This window comes from Phocoena phocoena, chromosome 18, assembly GCF_963924675.1.
Source record: "Phocoena phocoena chromosome 18, mPhoPho1.1, whole genome shotgun sequence".
Taxonomy (NCBI): Eukaryota; Metazoa; Chordata; class Mammalia; order Artiodactyla; family Phocoenidae; genus Phocoena; species Phocoena phocoena.
Window position 1 is genome coordinate 21,088,085 of NC_089236.1, and position 17,430 is coordinate 21,105,514.

Here is a 17,430-nt window from a genome sequence, read left to right on the forward strand (position 1 = left end):
GTCCTGACAGGGAGATACCTCGCAAATCCCCAGGGAGGCATTTATTTATCCTGCAAATCTCCCCAGGATGCCTGAACAGGGGTCACCGTTTCAGGGCCCTCTGTGGGGAATGCGAATTATCAAGCCACTTTCGGGAGCCGCTCAGAGCTCAGCCCCATGTAAGCCTTGCCTGTGGGGCGAGAGAAAAGGAAATCACTGAACTAGTTTCTTACTAGCCTAGAGGTAGACAAGATAAACTCTGTACACCCTCTGTAAGGGGGCCACTGGGAAAAGCATCTATTAAGGATAAAGTTGGGGGCATGGATTACCACCCATCCATGAGGTAATTCAATCTTCCCTTCTCTCTGCCTCTTCCTAGGTTCCAAATCAACTTTGTTAATACACAGAGATAGACATTTCTTGATTTTTACATCTGACTTGACGCGTAATTCTGGCAATTACAGAGTTAAAAAACAAAACACAATCAAACGGGAAATCAAGCACCCCAATACATCGAAATGTTAGGGAATCGTTGACGGAAACCGCCCGCCTTGGCCAGGCATGATGCCAACCGCTTGAAGGACCTCACCAGAAGGTCGCGATGAAGAATGCAGCGCTGCCGAGGAAAGCTAACCAGGAGAATTCGGGAGGGGCCGAAAGGAGGAGGGAGGAAACAACATGCCCTGCCAACCTCCCAGAAACCGTCACGCTGGATCCATCTTGGCTGAGAGATGCACGCGCCACAGGGAAGGACCCTGAGTCAGACCAGCTACGGGCCAAGCAAGATGATTGGCCAGAGACAACCCGGAAACTAACGCCATTACCATAAAACCTGAGACTGCAAGCCGCGTGGAGAGCAGTTCTCCTGGGCTGCCTTACCCTGCCGCTCTCCACCCGGGTGCCCCTTCCCAATAAAATCATTTGCTTTATCAGTACGTGTGTCTCCTCGGACAATCCATTTCCAAGTGTTTGACAAGAGCCCACTCTCAGGCCCGGGAAGGGGTCGCCCTTCCTGCAACAGAAAAGCTTCCAGATCATTCAGAAGGTGAGCCCACCACCTACCCTGTGGTCCTGCTTCCTGCGAACAATGACAGGAGGTCGAGGTCAGTCAGCAAAACGCAAGGAAGGTCTCCTGAAACTCTGGGTCCATCCCCTAAACATTCAGATCTGCATCTTCACCAACCCGGGAAAGGTGCTCTGTAAAAAAAGAGAATCAGGAAAACCACTGTCACTGGGTCTGGTTTAGTGATGTGGCCACATCCTGAGGGTGAGGCTCAGTTGGGGAATGGGCTCTAGAGGGGAGAGGGCAGAGAATAAGCCTGCTTAGTAAATAAAGTAAAAAGTATTTTTATTTGCTAAATCTGGCACACCTAGGAGGAAAGAGTCCATAACGTGCGTTTGTTTTATTGTGGGTGCAGGTTACTAGCCACAGTAGGCCCTCAGGGGGAGTGTCCCCATCTTGCTAATTCTGCCTGTAATCTGGGGAGCCGAGTGTATGGCCAATTCTCTCCGGCCACAGGGCTGGTGGAGCGGTATTCCCTAGGCCTCGCTGCCGCATCCACGGTGGGCTGTTCTCTGGGTGGGCTCTGGCGGGCTGGAACTCGCCTCTGCTTCTTACCAAGCCCAGGAAGGCTTGAGATCCCAGAGTCTCAGGGGCACCTGGGCACAGGGAAGCCATGGCAATTTAGAAATAGTCGCAAGTCTTCATGTGCCATTAAGAAGAATGCTTCAGGACAGGATGTAGGAGTGCCTTCAGCCTAAGCAAAAGAATATTACTGAATGCCTATGTACCTTGGGTTTGCTGGAGGATACAAAGGGAAAAGAGGGTCTGGTCCCTGCCCTCAGGAACGTCTTAGTGGACTCAAGGAGCCAAAATAAATGCATTTAAATGTGCATAAAGCAACTCTCAAGTGGTCCAGCAGTTGCTGAGCAGCAGCCCAGTAGCAGTGGCTGGGTTGGATTACATGCATCCCTAGATTTGGCCAGAAGGAGACAAAGAGCCCAGATGGATTTAGACGATTTACAGTTTACAGTGAGAAGAACATTTTAGTCCAGGTTCCCTGAGCCCCAATTCCGAAAGAACGATGAACAGGTGTTGACTGTGCACAGAGTGGGGATGAATTAGGGAGAGGAACCCTGAGATCAGGAGACTCTGATCTTATACGGGGTTGCTAGCAAACCTGCCCCTCCTCCTTTCTGGAGAGAGAGATTATTTTTATTACTCTGGAATATAAGCAAATCCCTCTGAGGAGGGAATACCTCTATTTTTTACTACCCAGGAATGTAAATAAATTTGTTCTAGAAGGAGCCACTGTCTCCATGCTTACACTGATATTCCTAAAAAGATAGTTCTAGAGCAAACAGGCTCTCCACGCCTAGACGAGTAGAAACACACAGCCTTAGATAATAAAGAGCTAATGAAATGATCAAGACTTTAACTGGGGCTTCCCTGGTGGCGCAGTGGTTGAGAATCTGCCTGCCAATGCGGGGGACACGGGTTCGAGCCCTGGTCCGGGAAGATCCCACATGCCGCGGAGCAACTAAGCCCGTGCGCCACAACTACTGAGCCTGCGCTCCAGAGCCTGTGAGCCACAGCTACTGAACCCGCGTGCCTAGAGCCCGTGCTCTGCAACAAGAGAAGCCACCGCAGTGACAAGCCCACGCACCACAACAAAGAGTAGCCCACGCTCGCCGCAACTAGAGAAAGTCCGCGTGCAGCAACGAAGACTCGATGCAGCCAAAACTAAAATAAAATAATAGATAAACTTAAAAAAAAATACTTTAACTGGCATGGTTTGAGGAGGAGCTTGATGGAAGCTTATATGATTTTAAAAAATGCTTCACAGAGGAAGATGAACTTGACATTGTCCCTGAAGAACTTACAAATAATGTCCAGGACTCCAGCCCATTCTATCTGCTAGGACAGGGGCTGGCCAGATAATAAATATTTTAGGTTTTGCAGACTATATGCCCTCTGTGGCAACTATTTAATTCTGCCATTGTGGTGTGGAAGCAGCCTCAGACAATACATGAATGAATGAGTGTGCTGTGCTCCAATAAAACATTATTTACAAAAGCAAAGAGCAGACTGGATTTGTCCAATGGGCTACAGTTTGTCAACTCCGGCACTGGAATACACAACAATGAACTTTAATACAGATTCAAGGGGATGATCAAATGTTGGAAATGACAGAAAGGATTCATGCAATGGGAAGAGAGTTGGATGAAGAAGCACTGGAGTAATAGAGGAGATATCTAGATTAGGTAATTTGTAGGATCCTTTATCACTCTGAGATTCCGTAATTGTTTAGGGTCTTGGTAGAGTAACTATAAACTCTAAAGGCATTTTGAGTTTTCTTCCAGATATAAGAATGAAGTTAGAGTCTTATTGGAATCTTAATCTATATATTCACCTCCAAAATTCTAGAAGAGCTAGAGATTCTAGAAGGCCACAGAGAGCCTTACTCATGATAGCTCCTAGGTTCTCTGAAGTAAATGATAAAGGGGACTTTGAGTCTGATGGTCAGTGACCTGTCCAAAACACCAGGATTACTGCTTCATTATAACAATGAGGGGGAATGCATTGATGGGGAATTCTTTAAATAACTTCCCGGAAGCAGAGGACAATCAAAATACAAGGGTGCTGTCTTGGGAAATCCAGGTTGTCATAAGACATAAAGACTTTGGAATACAATACTATCTAGTGCCACTCAAATATTTTCCTCCCCAGTGTTTTAAGATGCCCAGGATTTGTTTTAATCAGATATGATAAGATGGTAGACACAGAGACAACTACCTTTGAAAGAAAAGCTTATTATTTATAATTCCCAAGAGGAGGGGGGACCCACCATGCCACACAGAGCCACACAAGGAAGCACCAGGGCTGATCAGGAGGCAGGAGTGAGGGGAAAGCGTCATGGGCAAAAGCCTAATATTATTGGTACATTTTTTGAGAAGGAATGGGTGAGGCAGAGGAAACACTGAGCAGGTTTAGAGTTAGGTATTTGAATCTCAGTGGCCTCTGGGCTACAAGGATTGTCTCTTATTTGCTGGACACTTGGCCCCTGGGGTGATTTAGGGCAGGGGCCTGATAAAAGGAGGAGGGTAGGGGTGTGGATTCAGGATTGGTTGGTTTGCATATCAAGGGCCTGCTCTCAGGCAAGTTGTTTGCTCTCTCTAGGAATTATCTATCTAACCTTAGGAGGGGCTGTCCCTCTTCTAAGTCCTCAAGGCCCCAAGATGTCAAAACATCATAAAAAATAAAACACATGACTAATACAATTTTCCAGGCCCAGGAAAATTTTGTTCTAAATGTCTGGACAGAAGAAGTTATAGACTAAAAGAGTTTTAATTCCTTGGAGAAGGTCATGTGGGCTGAAAGAATTGTCATCTTTGTAGAAAATTCTCCCTTCACACTTGGGTGGCTACAGTACCAGCTGTGGAGTGAGGCCCAAACTAAGGCAGTGGGAGCAGCAGAGCTTAGAGACCGACAACAGCCTTGCAGGAGAACAGTTCATAAGGAAAAGGTGTTCAGCCTAGGTGAATGCTGCCCTCTGGAGTTGTGCAGTGCCCCACCTGCACAGCTGTACACCAGAGGCCTGAGTGTGAACCACCCAGGACACACAGGAATGGGGGAGTATATCAGGCAAGATTTTTAGTTGTGGACAATAAAATCTACTGCAGCTAGTTTAAGCAGAAAATACATGAGGTAGTTCACAGGCAGGCCAGAGAGTCCCAAAGTCAGGGACAGAGCAGCCAGAGAAAACACCCAGCCACTGCACAGAATTCTTCCAGCAGAAATACCACTGTGTTGACTTCTGCTTCTCGATACCTTGATGCTAGGAGGCCGGATGCTAGGGTCAGAAACTCTGCCACAGCTGCTTCAGAAGAGTGAAGGCACCCCAAAGCAGAATACGGCACCCCAAAATGTGACTATAGGAGTTCAGGACATGCCACCCCAAAATATGCCACTTTGGTATATTGATTATTTTGAGCCCTAGGCACTTGGAAAATCTCAAACATTGTACAAGGAAAGGCTTTCTCTGAACTCCCCTTATCTGCCTAAAGAAGATCCTTCAGAAGGAACTCAACTGTCATAAATCCCCTCCCCAGGAGTTTCATCAACCAGGGAAGATGGGCTCATCACAGGAGAGAGAACTAGAAGTCGGCACCACACTCAGACAACTTCATCACAAACTACCACACCTCCCATCTGTGCTTCTAAGGGTCCATTCATCGTTCCTAAAAGTCAATTTCTCCCCCTCCCACCGCAAAGGCCTATACCCGCCTCTCCCTGTCCCTATGAAGATGGTTTTTAAGCCTGAATTCTAAGCCACCTCTTTGAGTTACTCACTTTTCCTGGGTGTCTCCCATGTATACATGAGGTGTACATGTTAATAAACTGCTGTTTGTTTTTCTCTTGTCCATCTGTGTTTTATTACAGGGATCTCAGCTAAGAACTCAGAAGGGTAGAGGGAAAGTAGTTTTCCTCCCCTACAAAGGCCAGCTATCCCTGCCGCTGTGCTTGCCGGGAGATCAAATCCCTAAATCATATGAGGAGTTCTAAATGCCAGGGAAACTAGGTCTTAGCTTTCACGCTCTCTAAGCTCCAGAAATCAAACTGAAAGGGACTGGAATCTGTACTACACAAGTCAACTTACACTACCCGTCACAGTAAAGAATGAGAGGCTTAGAGTTCCAGGAACACAACTGGGGATTCAAAGCAGCTACCACTGGGCCGATCGCCTGAGTTCTGGCTTGTCCCAGTGCCGGTGTGGGCTGGGAAACAAGGGGTGAATAACCCGAAGTAAGAAGCACCAAAATCCTTGAAGTAGACTGCATTTTGCCAATAGACCTATTCCTGAAACAATGGACTAAATCACATGCTAAGTGCCACACATACTATTTACTACTTAAAGAACCCCATTGTGCGTCCTCTGCGAAGTAACTGTACTTCTCTATCTCTCTCACGCGAAGCTGGATTTAATAGATTGAGCTTTCTTAAATCGAGGTATGCTATCCCCCTGGAGCCTTTGAAAGAACAGAACGTCACAAATCTCATGAAAGGATGCCATAAAGAGTCACAGTTTTGACATAACAGGCACGACATAACTGCAAAATGGAAACTAGCAGTTGGCAGTGCCGCCGTTAAGCTCCCTGCCTTCCAAATTAAGAGCTGGAACTCATCGGCTTGGACACGGAGGGAACGATCTGTGTGATCCTAATACCTGGCTGTGTCCACTTAGTAGCTAAAGTCCTCAGTATCAACTTGAACGCAGATCCTGGGTCCCACGTTCACATGTGTGCTCTAAATACTCACTCAGGTGCTGGATGGGAGGCACAGGTACTTAACGCTCTCATAAAAAGCAGCACGCAGATGGTAATTAACGCCTCACACTGTCCCCAAACGCACAAGGCAGATTTGCTACAGTGGCAGCGACTCTGATTTCTGATTTCTTTTTCTTTTTTTTTTTTTTAATTTTTGCCCAGACAGCCGGAGACCAAAAGCTGTACATTATGAAAGCTTCCTCTGCCAGTTCCCTCAAATCCCAGCGCATAATGGAGATTGGTTCTCCTTAATAGATTCATGTACTCCTTCCCCAGTGCCTTGTCAAATAATAGCACAGTCCAAGCAGTAAGAGAGGAATCCACACTCCCAGCCCGCTCACAAGTGCAACAGTGGAGAGGGGGCTTGTTTATTACCCTGTCTAGAGCAGAATCAAATTATTTCTGGACCATTTAGATGCAAATGTATCATTCATTTAGCAAACAAGCTGCATATGCAGACCGTTTAGCCAAACAATGGATCTATAAGGACATCCCCCACTAATCCTCGAATATCAACTGTGCCTTTTCAAAGGGGATTTGGATTTTCTCTGAATTGATCAAACTTGACAAGTAATTTCTACGTAATGTTCTCGCTAGGCTCTTCTCTCCTCACCATCTGTAGGTGAGAAATCCTATTGTCTGCTAGTGACGAGGTAAAACCTTTCTGCAGGATCTATTTTGTTTGGTTGCCTTGAAATTATAAAACCTTTCCATTCGACACATGCCCCATCCCCCAATCCATTTACGCTTCCTGAGCTGTTGCAGGAGAGGAAGCTGTGAAGAAACCTAAGCCATCTTTGTACAAAGGGAGACAGTGTTCTCGCACACCAGCCCACAAGACCACCTCAGTCCCTGCCTGGGAATTGTAAACCAGCCACTGCTGTTCCAACAACTCTCGGAATCAATGAAAACCACATTAGGGAAAAAGACACCAAATTTGAAAACTCTCCCTGTCCTGGAGTTTATTATCGAAACACCAGCTTGATTCAGTTGTAGTAAACAACTGGGTGAATAGGAGAAGACCAAGGTAATAAGCCCAGCAGGTCAGAGCTATAAAATGGGATTAGAAGAATTTTTCTACCGAGGGCTCAGAGGGAGGGGCTAGGGGGCTATGTTGCCTTTGAATGAGCTCAAAGGTCAGCCTCTACCTATTCTACTAATCTCAGGACTAAAACCTACGTGAGTTTCTGTCCTGGTACCAGGCAGGTGACCTTTAAAAAAAAAAATCACATTTTTCTTTGTCCATGTCCAAATGGAAAAATACTTGTGATCTGCCCACTGTCTCTTCAAGGAGCCTTAGCCCAACAGAATCTCCTACCAATCCCAGGAGATCCTTTGGCTTGGTCATTAGAAAACAATAATTAAACTGCCAACACATCCTTTAACTACGTTACCTCCGTTTCACTGGAAGGCCAGTCAACGCCTAGATTCAACTGACAATGATCAAGTGGTAATGATGTGTACCAGGAACACGGGGCCAGATGCCTTTGAAATTTTTTTAAGGAAAAAAAAAAAGCCTTGATATTGTTTTTTATTAATTCAACAAATTTTATAAAATGCTGGCTAGGGTATAATTCTCCAAATGCTAAATAGAACACATGCCAAATGAATAGTAAGTCCCCTTCTCTATGCCACCCACCCCTAACGCTAGACACACGCGCGCGCGCACACACACACACACACACACTCTGTATCCAAACTAGTTTCCCACTCACCACTCCTTGCAACAATGCTTAAAACCTGCTGCTTGGGCTTCCCTGGTGGCACAGTGGTTGAGAGTCTGTCTGCCGATGCAGGGGACACGGGTTCGTGCCCCGGTCCGGGAAGATCCCACATGCCGTGGAGCGGCTGGGCCCGTGAGCCATGGCCGCTGAGCCTGCACATCCGGAGCCTGTGCTCCGCAACGGGAGAGGCCACAACAGTGAGAGGCCTGCGTACCGCAAAAAACAAAACAAAACAAAACAAAACCTGCTGCTTTACTTCCTTAACCGCTAATGTCATCCTTTATCTGTGCTCTAGCTTCATCCCTCACTACTGTAACTACCTCGGCTCTCTCACATCACAAGCTACTGCTTTATTGCCAAATTCAGTGACCTCTTGTTTCAGAGGGAGTGCTCATGGATTTCCGGGAAATTCCTGAGCCCTACCCAGAGAGGTCCACTGCGCATCTCACACCCAGCTTTTTCCCAAAGTCAATGCTGACCTGCTTCCTCTACCTGCACGGGAGCCACCCCGCCAACCTTCCATTCTTGAGTTCCCAGCCTCTGGCGAGGCAGCGCTCTCCTCCCGGTCACCTAGACAAGAAAGCCAGAGGCATCTTAACACCTTCCCTTATCCTCCCCTGGCTTTTCCAGTCCACCTTGGTATCCACTGATTCTTCCCCTACATCACTGGCTCTCCAAGAACTGTCCTGCACTTCAGAAAACCCCTCAAGGTATTCAAATCGCATGTAAAGAGCTCCACTTCACATCATGTTGTATTTGTGACTGTCACCTCCACAGTGATTTTAGTGTGGGTGGGAATATCTGACTACTTCATACTGAAATGCATGTTATTTGATTATAAATGACTTTCTTGGTGTTTCTCCTTTACACTACACTTAGTGTATTACAATTTCTGAAATTACGAGAGTAGGTTGGTTAGATTACTTGTGAGCTTCATTTCAGGTGAGGTTGGTAAACACCTCTCTCTCGTAGAGCTAGTATTTAATCTTTCCTTTCCAGACCCACTGGTCCTTTCCAATTGCTTAGCCATATACTAAAATTTTCATCCGTCCCCTGCCCCATCGTATCTCCAACTTCTTGCCTCTCCAATCCTCCCTCTGATGAGAAAGGTGATCATTACATAGCACACGTCAGACTGTGTCTCTACCCTCCTTCAATGCCTCCCCACTGTCTCGAGAGGCAGTTTTAACTCCTGAACACAGAGTGCAAAGCTATCACAAGGGGGTCACTGCCACATCTCATGCTGTGTCCCTGCACACATTCTATGCTTCTGACACTGGGGTGTGTTTACTCCTCTGGTCCTTCACTTATGCTGTTCCCTCCGCTTCAACTGCCTATCCATCCTCCAAGCATCAGTACAAGAGTCACCCCTCAGCAAAACCTTCCCTGCCCCCAGGTCCCCCACTCCTCTAAGCATGTTACTTAAACCCATTAGAGCACACAGTTCCTCCCTGCACCACAGTTCTGGTGATTACATACCTCTTCCCTACGGTGTGGTCCCCCGAGCCAGGACTGTCTCATTTACCTCTGTAACCCTTCTGATATAGTGTGTGCTCGAGAAATACTTCTTGAGTTCAGTTGAAATAGCAAGTCCTGCCAGAGCGAGAAGCATTTTTCAACAAAGATCATCAGTTGAGCAAGACCCAGGGAAAGAAAGTGTACACAGCTCTATTCACAAGGCTAACTGCAGGGCTTAGAGCCCCCAGGAAAAGCCTCAGATACTTCCTTCCTGTTATTTTAATTAAAATTAAAGGCACATGTCAATAAAATAATAAGGAATACACACAGCATTTTCTTGGGACTTCCCTGGTGGTCCACTGGGTAGGACCCCGAGCTTCCAATGCAGGGGGCCTGGGTTCAATCCCTGGTCGGGGAACTAGATCCCACATGCATGCCGCAACTAAGAGTCCCCATGCCCCAACTAAGAAGCCCGCATGCCACAACTAAAAAGTCCACATGCCGAAACTAAAGAACCTGCATGTCACAACTAAAGATCCCACATGCTGCAATGAAGATCCTGCCTGCTGGAACTAAGACCTGGCACAGCCAAAATAAATAATAAAATAAATAAATATTTTTTTTCTTTTTTTTTTTTTAAATGCAGCATTTCCTTAAAAGCCCATACTATCAGGACTTCCCTGGTGGCGCAGCAGTTAAGAATCCGCTGCCAGTGCAGGGGACACGGGTTCGAGCTCTGGTCTGGGAAGATCCCACATGCCGCGGAGCAACGAAGCCCATGCACCACAACTACTGAGTCTGTGCTCTAGAGCCCACCAGCCACAACTACTGAGCCCGCGTGCCACAACTACTGAAGACGTCACGCCTAGAGCCTGTGCTCCACAAGAGAAGCCACCGCAATGAGAAGCCTGTGCACCGCAACGAAGAGTAGCCCCCTCTCGCCGCAACTAGAGAAAGCCTGCGCGCAGCAACGAAGACCCAACGCAGACAAAAATAAATTAATTAATTAAAAAAAAATTTTTTTTTTTAAAAAGCCCATACTGTCAGGCCAGCTCGACTGCCAGAGCTCCGCTCCATAGCAACACACCACCATCACCGTTTCTGCCCCAAAGCCCCTCCCGGTGGTGCTGTTGGATTTGGGGTGACTCTCCCGCCACTGCTCTTCCAGCCAAGCATGGAATCCACGCTCCTCACTCAGCGGTGGGCTTTGGGCCGATGGGGGAAGCACTCCGTGCAGTCAGGTCTCAGCAACACTGAGGCACGCGCACCTGCAGTGCCTAGCACGCAGCTCTGCCGTGTGCCCCCGCGTGGACCTCCACGGTCACCCAGCCCTGGTCTGGATCCTTCCCCCCACCTGCTCTCCCTTCTGTCTCTGTCCACCTGGCCCCCTCTGCCTTCTCACGTCACCCGTCTTCTCCTCACTCCATCCTCCTACAGCTCTGACCTTCTTTCAGGCTCTGGGACCTGCACGGTGTCCCCTCTCTCTTCAAAGTCTTCATGCTGTTGCTTCTGCCTGGAACACTCTCCCTCCTGCCCACTCACCTCCAGTTATCTGGGTAATTCTCACTCTGCCTCGAGCCTCAGGGAGGGCTCTCCCAGCACCTCTGATTTAACGAAAGGATCGCAGGGCTTTCCCGGCACTTGTAGTGCTTTGCGTTTGTCTTCTTGTGTGTGTCCGTTTGCCACAGTATCCCCAGGGCCCAACACAGGGTGTGGCACACAACAGCAGATCAATAACTATTTGCTGAATTGAAATGAGCTGCATGACTGCGTGGGTCTTCAGGTTTCATGGGAATATCTACCACGGGCCAGACATTGTTCCCAACAGTGTTGGAGAACAGCTCTGAGCGAGGCGGGCAGAATCTCTTGTCAAGGGTCTTACACTGCAGTGGGAGGAGATAGATTTTAAAAAGACATAAACAGATGAAAAAGGAACCTGATTACTTCCAACAGTGATGTTTTTGAAAAAGTAAAATCCTCCCTTTCCCTATTAACTTGTTCAAGTTGCCGAAGTTGCATACATCCCAACTCCCTTGAAGGCCATGATCACCCAATACCTGCACAATATTAGGGTAACGTCAGTAGGGAAGAAGCAAGACCGACGGCCTAGGGGTTGACAGCCAGCGGACGGGCCACCTTCCCCCATGCCAGCCTCATCTCTCCTGTCCTCTCCGTGTCTATACCACAGCTCCAGCTCAGGCTCTCTTCAATTCCAGGGGTTCACAAGTGTCTCTGTCTCCATTTGTGAACAGGAAGACAGGAACCATCACTTCCTCAACCCTGCACACTGCCCAGCCTACAGTAGGAGCTCAATTAACATTTGCCATCTTCGAAAAAGCTGAATTTGAAGGCTAGTGTGCAGAAGTTTAAGTCTGGAGCAAGCTGACTTTTGCAAACTCTGAAAAAATAATTCCACACCTGTTGGCCTTTCTGACAGGATCTACTGGGTCCCTGTCTGCAGATTTGAGGACTGGCTGCTGTGACATCAGTGCCGTGCTGTCGTCACTCAGCTATCCTAGCTCTTTGGTTCACTGAGCTCCCTCTCCAGGCCTATCCCCAGGCCCAGCGCCTATGTTGACAGTATGTCCTCTAGGGCCCACCAGGGACATGTTCTCTTCTCATGCACGTTTGAGGATGCTGCAGTCCCTGCAGAAGCTGGTGACTCTGCTTCCACATAAGCAACCACCATTCCTCTGTAAGTCAGGGCCAAGCCTGGTGGTATGGGGACATCCAGAATGTGAGGCAAGGCAGGAGCACCTTGAGAGCCTAGGTAAGCAAGCAAGCAACTTCTCAAGAACATCGCATCAAGTTGTCCTATTTCTCTGCCCCATACGGGAGGAGGGCCACCAGGGGGAAAGGAGAGGGAGAAAGAGCAGGTAGGGGTGCAATGGAGAGATGGCAGAGGTGATGAATGGGGGAGGGAGAGGCAGAGCTAAGGATTAGACTAGATTAGTCTTCTCAAGCTTTAGGGTGCCCCGGAATCACTTGGGGATCTTGTAAAAATGCAGGTTCTGATTCCACAGGGCTGCGTAGCATCTCAGACTCTGCTTTTCTGACAAGCCCACGGGTGACGGCTGCACTGCTGGGCCTCAGACCACACACACTGTGTAATAAAGACGGAGGGACTTCCCTGGAGGTCCGGTGGCTGACTCCGCGCTCCCAGTGCAGGGGGCCCGGGTTCGATCCCTGGTCAGGGAACTGGATTCCACATGCCGCAACTAAGTGTTTGCATGCCACGACTAGGAGTCCACGTGCCGCAACAAAGATCCCGCGTGCTGCAACGAAGATCCCGCGTGCCACAGCTAAGACCCGGTGCAGACAAATAAATAAATAAATATTAAAAAAAAAAAAGACTAAGATGATTTCTTAAGGCCCCCTCTGTGCAGGGATTGAGCCTATAATTCTCTAAAGGCTTAGAAGTAGGGTGACCACACTGACTGGTGGGGGCTGTGAAGAGGTGTCTTTATTCAGTATGACCATATGCCTAGTAAAAATGGGAGATTCTGGTACTATAAAAGAAGGAGAGAACAGATTTTGGAGGATCACTACTGCTTCTGCCACACTGACACTGAATCACCACTTGTTGTGTGCTGAACGTTGGGCTTGGTACTCTATTGGCAAAGCATGACCTGTAAGACAGACATTCTTGGAGCCCAGAAGTAAACCCACACACCTATGATCAATTAATCTTCAACAAGTGAGGCAAAAATATACAATGGAGAAAAGACAGTCTATTCAGCAAGTGGTGTTGGGAAAGCTGGACAGGTTCATGTAAATCAATGAAGTTAGAATACTCCCTCACACCATACACAAAAATAAACTCATAAGGGCTTAAAGACTTAAATATAAGACATGACACCATAAAACTCCTAGAAGAAAACATAGGCAAAACATTCTCTGACATAAATCGTAACAGTATTTTCTTAGATCAGTCCCCCAAGGCAATACATAAAAGCAAAAATAAACAAATGGGACCTAATCGAACTTATAAGCCTTTGCACAGCAAAGGAAACCATCAACAAAATGAAAAGACAACCTACAGACTGGGAGAAAATATTTGCAAACGTTGTAACTGACAAGGGCTTAATTTCCAAAATATACAAATAGCTCATACCACTCAAAATCAAAAAAACAACCCAATCAAAAACTGGGCAGAAGACCTAAACAGACATTTCAAACAAGACATAGAGATGGCCAATAGGCACATGAAAAGATGGTCAACGTTGCTAATTATTAGAGAAATGCAAATCAAAACTACAATGAGGTATCACCTGACACCAGTCAGAATGGCCATCATTAAAAGTCTACAAATAATAAACACTGGAGAGGGAGTGGAGAAAAGGACACCCTCCTACACTGTTGGTGGCAATGTAAATTGGTACAGTCACTATGGAAAACAGTATGGAGGTTCCTTAAAAAACTAAAAATAGAACTACCATATGATCCAGCAATCCCACTCCTGGGCATGTATCCAGAGGAAACTAACTTGAAAAGATACGTGTACCCCAATGTTCATAGCAGCACTATTTACAATAGCCAAGATATGGAAACAACCTAAACGCCTGTCAACAGATGAATGGATAAAGAAGATGTGGTACACATCAATGGAATACTAGTCAGCCATAAAAAAAGAATGACATAATGCCATTTGCAACAACGATGGACCTAGAGATTATCATACTAAGTGAAGTAAGTCAGACAGAGAAAGACAAATATTGTATCACATGTGGAATCTAAAATATGATACAAATGAACTTACTCACAGAACAGAAACAGACTCATAGACATAGAAAACAGATTTATGGTTACCCAAGGAGAAAGTGGGGGGACAGATAAATAAGGAGTTTAGGATTAGCAGATACAAACTACTCTACAAAATAAACAACAAGGCCCTACAGTACAGCATAGGGAACTATATTCAATATCTTGTAATAAGCAACGTATAATGGAAAAGATGAAAAAGAATATGTATATATATACAAAACCGAATCACTTTGCTGTACACCAGAAACTAACACAACACTGTAAATCAACTATACCCCAATAAAAATTAAAAAAAAAAAAAGATGGCCACTCTTGTTATTCCCATTTTATAGCTGAGGAAACTGAGGCTTGCTTAAGAAGCCTTAAGTTATTTGCCCCAAGTCACCCACCTTGAAAATGGCCAAATTAGATTTTGAACACAGTAGGCCAAGCCCAGAGCTGAAATCGCTATAATCTGCCATCAATTTGCCATGGCCAGGTGACTTGCATTTAAATGAGGACTCCCATCTCCTCCTGGCTGTGTTCTCTTGAGCATGCAGTAAGTGCTTGATCACAGTGTCTATTATTACTGTCATAATTATTACCATTAATTGAGACCATGGGGCAGGATGCCTGTGGATTTAGAAAGCAGGGGAAGGAAGGGAGGATCGCTGGGAGGCTCCTGAACCTCCTGGCCAGAATTAAACCTCTGCGCATGGAAAGCCCAGAACCAAGAAGTGTGGCTCTCATTCTCTTGCTCTGAATCAGTGATTCCCCTTCCTGAAGCATCAGACACCCAGTAGGGAAGTGGGGCAAAGATGACCTCAACCTTAGAGCTCTCATTTTCATCAGCTACATCTACAAGGGACGGGACACATTTACAGTTGCAAAAAGAGGACCAGAGAGACACGGCTGACTGCTCGGCCAATGGTCAGCTCAGGCAGGACAACACGGTCAAGGCCCTGCATTGAAAGTGACAGTAGGTTGGGGAAGACCTTGAAAGCTGGCACAGGGCAGGAATAGGGTGAGGGGAGCGAGGCATTCACTTTGGGAGCAAAATTTAAGGGAGTGCCCAAAATTAGTAATCGAGATAAATAATATTTTAATGCAATATTATTTAAAAAATCAAAATTGATGCCCCAAAATTCCATGCAGATAAAAATGATCAGTATTATAAATAAAGACCAGATGTGACCCTGAACTTTGTACAACCCTGAGAGTGAGTTCCTCACCTGGTCCAGCCTTGATTAGCTGGGCAAGAGACCTAGTGCCCCACATTTGGTGCAGGGACAAAAGGAGGAGGCGTGGTTCCCGCCCTTCACAAACTTACAGGTTTATCCTGGTGAAACTAGGGTGCACTCCTAACAGTACAACTGCTTGCTGGGCCAACGGAAGTTGGAGCAATATTTATTTAACCTAAAATGCCAATATCGCTCAAAACCCCTCAGAATCCACATGCACTTTAACAGAGCAATTCTGCTTCTAAGATGTTATCTTAAGGAAATAATAACAGATATGTGCAAAGACATTCATCACAGCATAGTTTATATGAGAGAACTCTTAGAAGCCTCTTAAATGGCCCAAAATAAGGAACTGATTTTAAAACAATAACGAGATATCCATATAATAAAATATTGGGTTGGCCAGAAAGTTCGTTCAGGTTTTTCCATAACATCTTATGGAAAAATCCGAATGAACTTTTTGGCCAAGCCAATACCATTCTGCCCTTTAGAACACTGCCGTAGAAGAACTGTTGATGACGTGAGGAAAAGCTCATGGCACACTGTCAAGTGCGGAAAGTAACTGAATATTCATATATGAAAACCCTCGTTAAAGAGCTAAAAATGACTACCTTCGGGGGCAGTGGGATATATGGTGGTTTATATTATATTCTGTATTATCAACATTTTCTAAAATGAACTGTTCTTATAATCGGATGTCAGCATACTCTATTTTTTAAGAAGCAAGGATCTATTTACAGATTAGTAGAGGCCCGAGAGGAAGGAGACGCATCATTCCGGGGAAGACGATGGGCACAGGCAGTGGGGTTGGCCAGGATGGCTGGAGCAGGGGAGGTGCCCAGCTAAGTATGGTGTCCTCGGACACACCCATGGAGGAACAGGGGGGCACAGAGCCTGGAGTGGAGTGAAGGTTCCTCAGACGCAGAGCAGGAAACAGCTGCCCACGTGGCTGCCAATTCCAGAAAGCCCTGATAATCCTAGATCCTGCACACAAAGGATCCAGTGAACCTGTTCCATCAGAGAGGGAAGGAGCCACGGGCATAATTCAGAGCCATGATGAAAGTTCCAGCAGCTCCTCTGATTAAAACTGAAAATCCACAATTCTCCACCTAATCCCTTGGTGAAAGGAAAGATTAGCACAAGTCCGAAGCCCTGATAACTCCTACTACCCCTTTAAGTCCCATGCAAAATTTCAGGCATCTCCCTGGAGACCCCAAGCTGGGCTATTGCCATTGCTTTCCCACTAATTGGAAAACTATAATAAGAAGGGAAACATTGCCGATTCCATAATAACCTCAATAATAGAGCAGCTTGCCTTGTGCTCCCTGATTACTCTATCCGTTTACTAAATACACTTGCAGGGCTTAAAAGGATGAATGATGGAGGTTATTGTGAGCCCTTGATGTCACTGCATTTTTCATTATATTAAAACAATAACATTTGTACTGGGGGAGATCATTTGGTCCAGAAAACCTTCGGACTCCTGCGTGCTGGGATGAAGGCTTTGCAAATTTGAACGACTCCCTCTGGGGACATAAAGACATGCAGCTTTCTGTGCCCACAACGGAATCTTTAAACCACAGCGGGAGGAGGGGGCGGCATGAGCGCAGGGGCCTCAGCGAAGCTGTCGCTTCTTCCTCCCTTTTTGTTCCAAACCACTTCGCGTCTGGCATCTCATGGTGTCTTACTTAATAGGCTACGGCTGTGAGCAAAGGAGGTGAGGGGGAGTCCATGGGGCAGGGAGGGGCTGGAGCGGCTCCATGGGGGAGTAGACAATACATCCCCAACCCCGCCGGCTCCCAACCCCATCACAAGGTCCAGAGAGCTGTGCGGTGGCTGTAGCCCGCCTGCTGCTCCTGGGGAAGACCCAGCCACCACCATGCCCTCAAAGAAACTGCATTCCCAGCCCTGGGTGGCCCTTATCAGTCAAATGACAACATAGGGGCCCAAGGACTCCT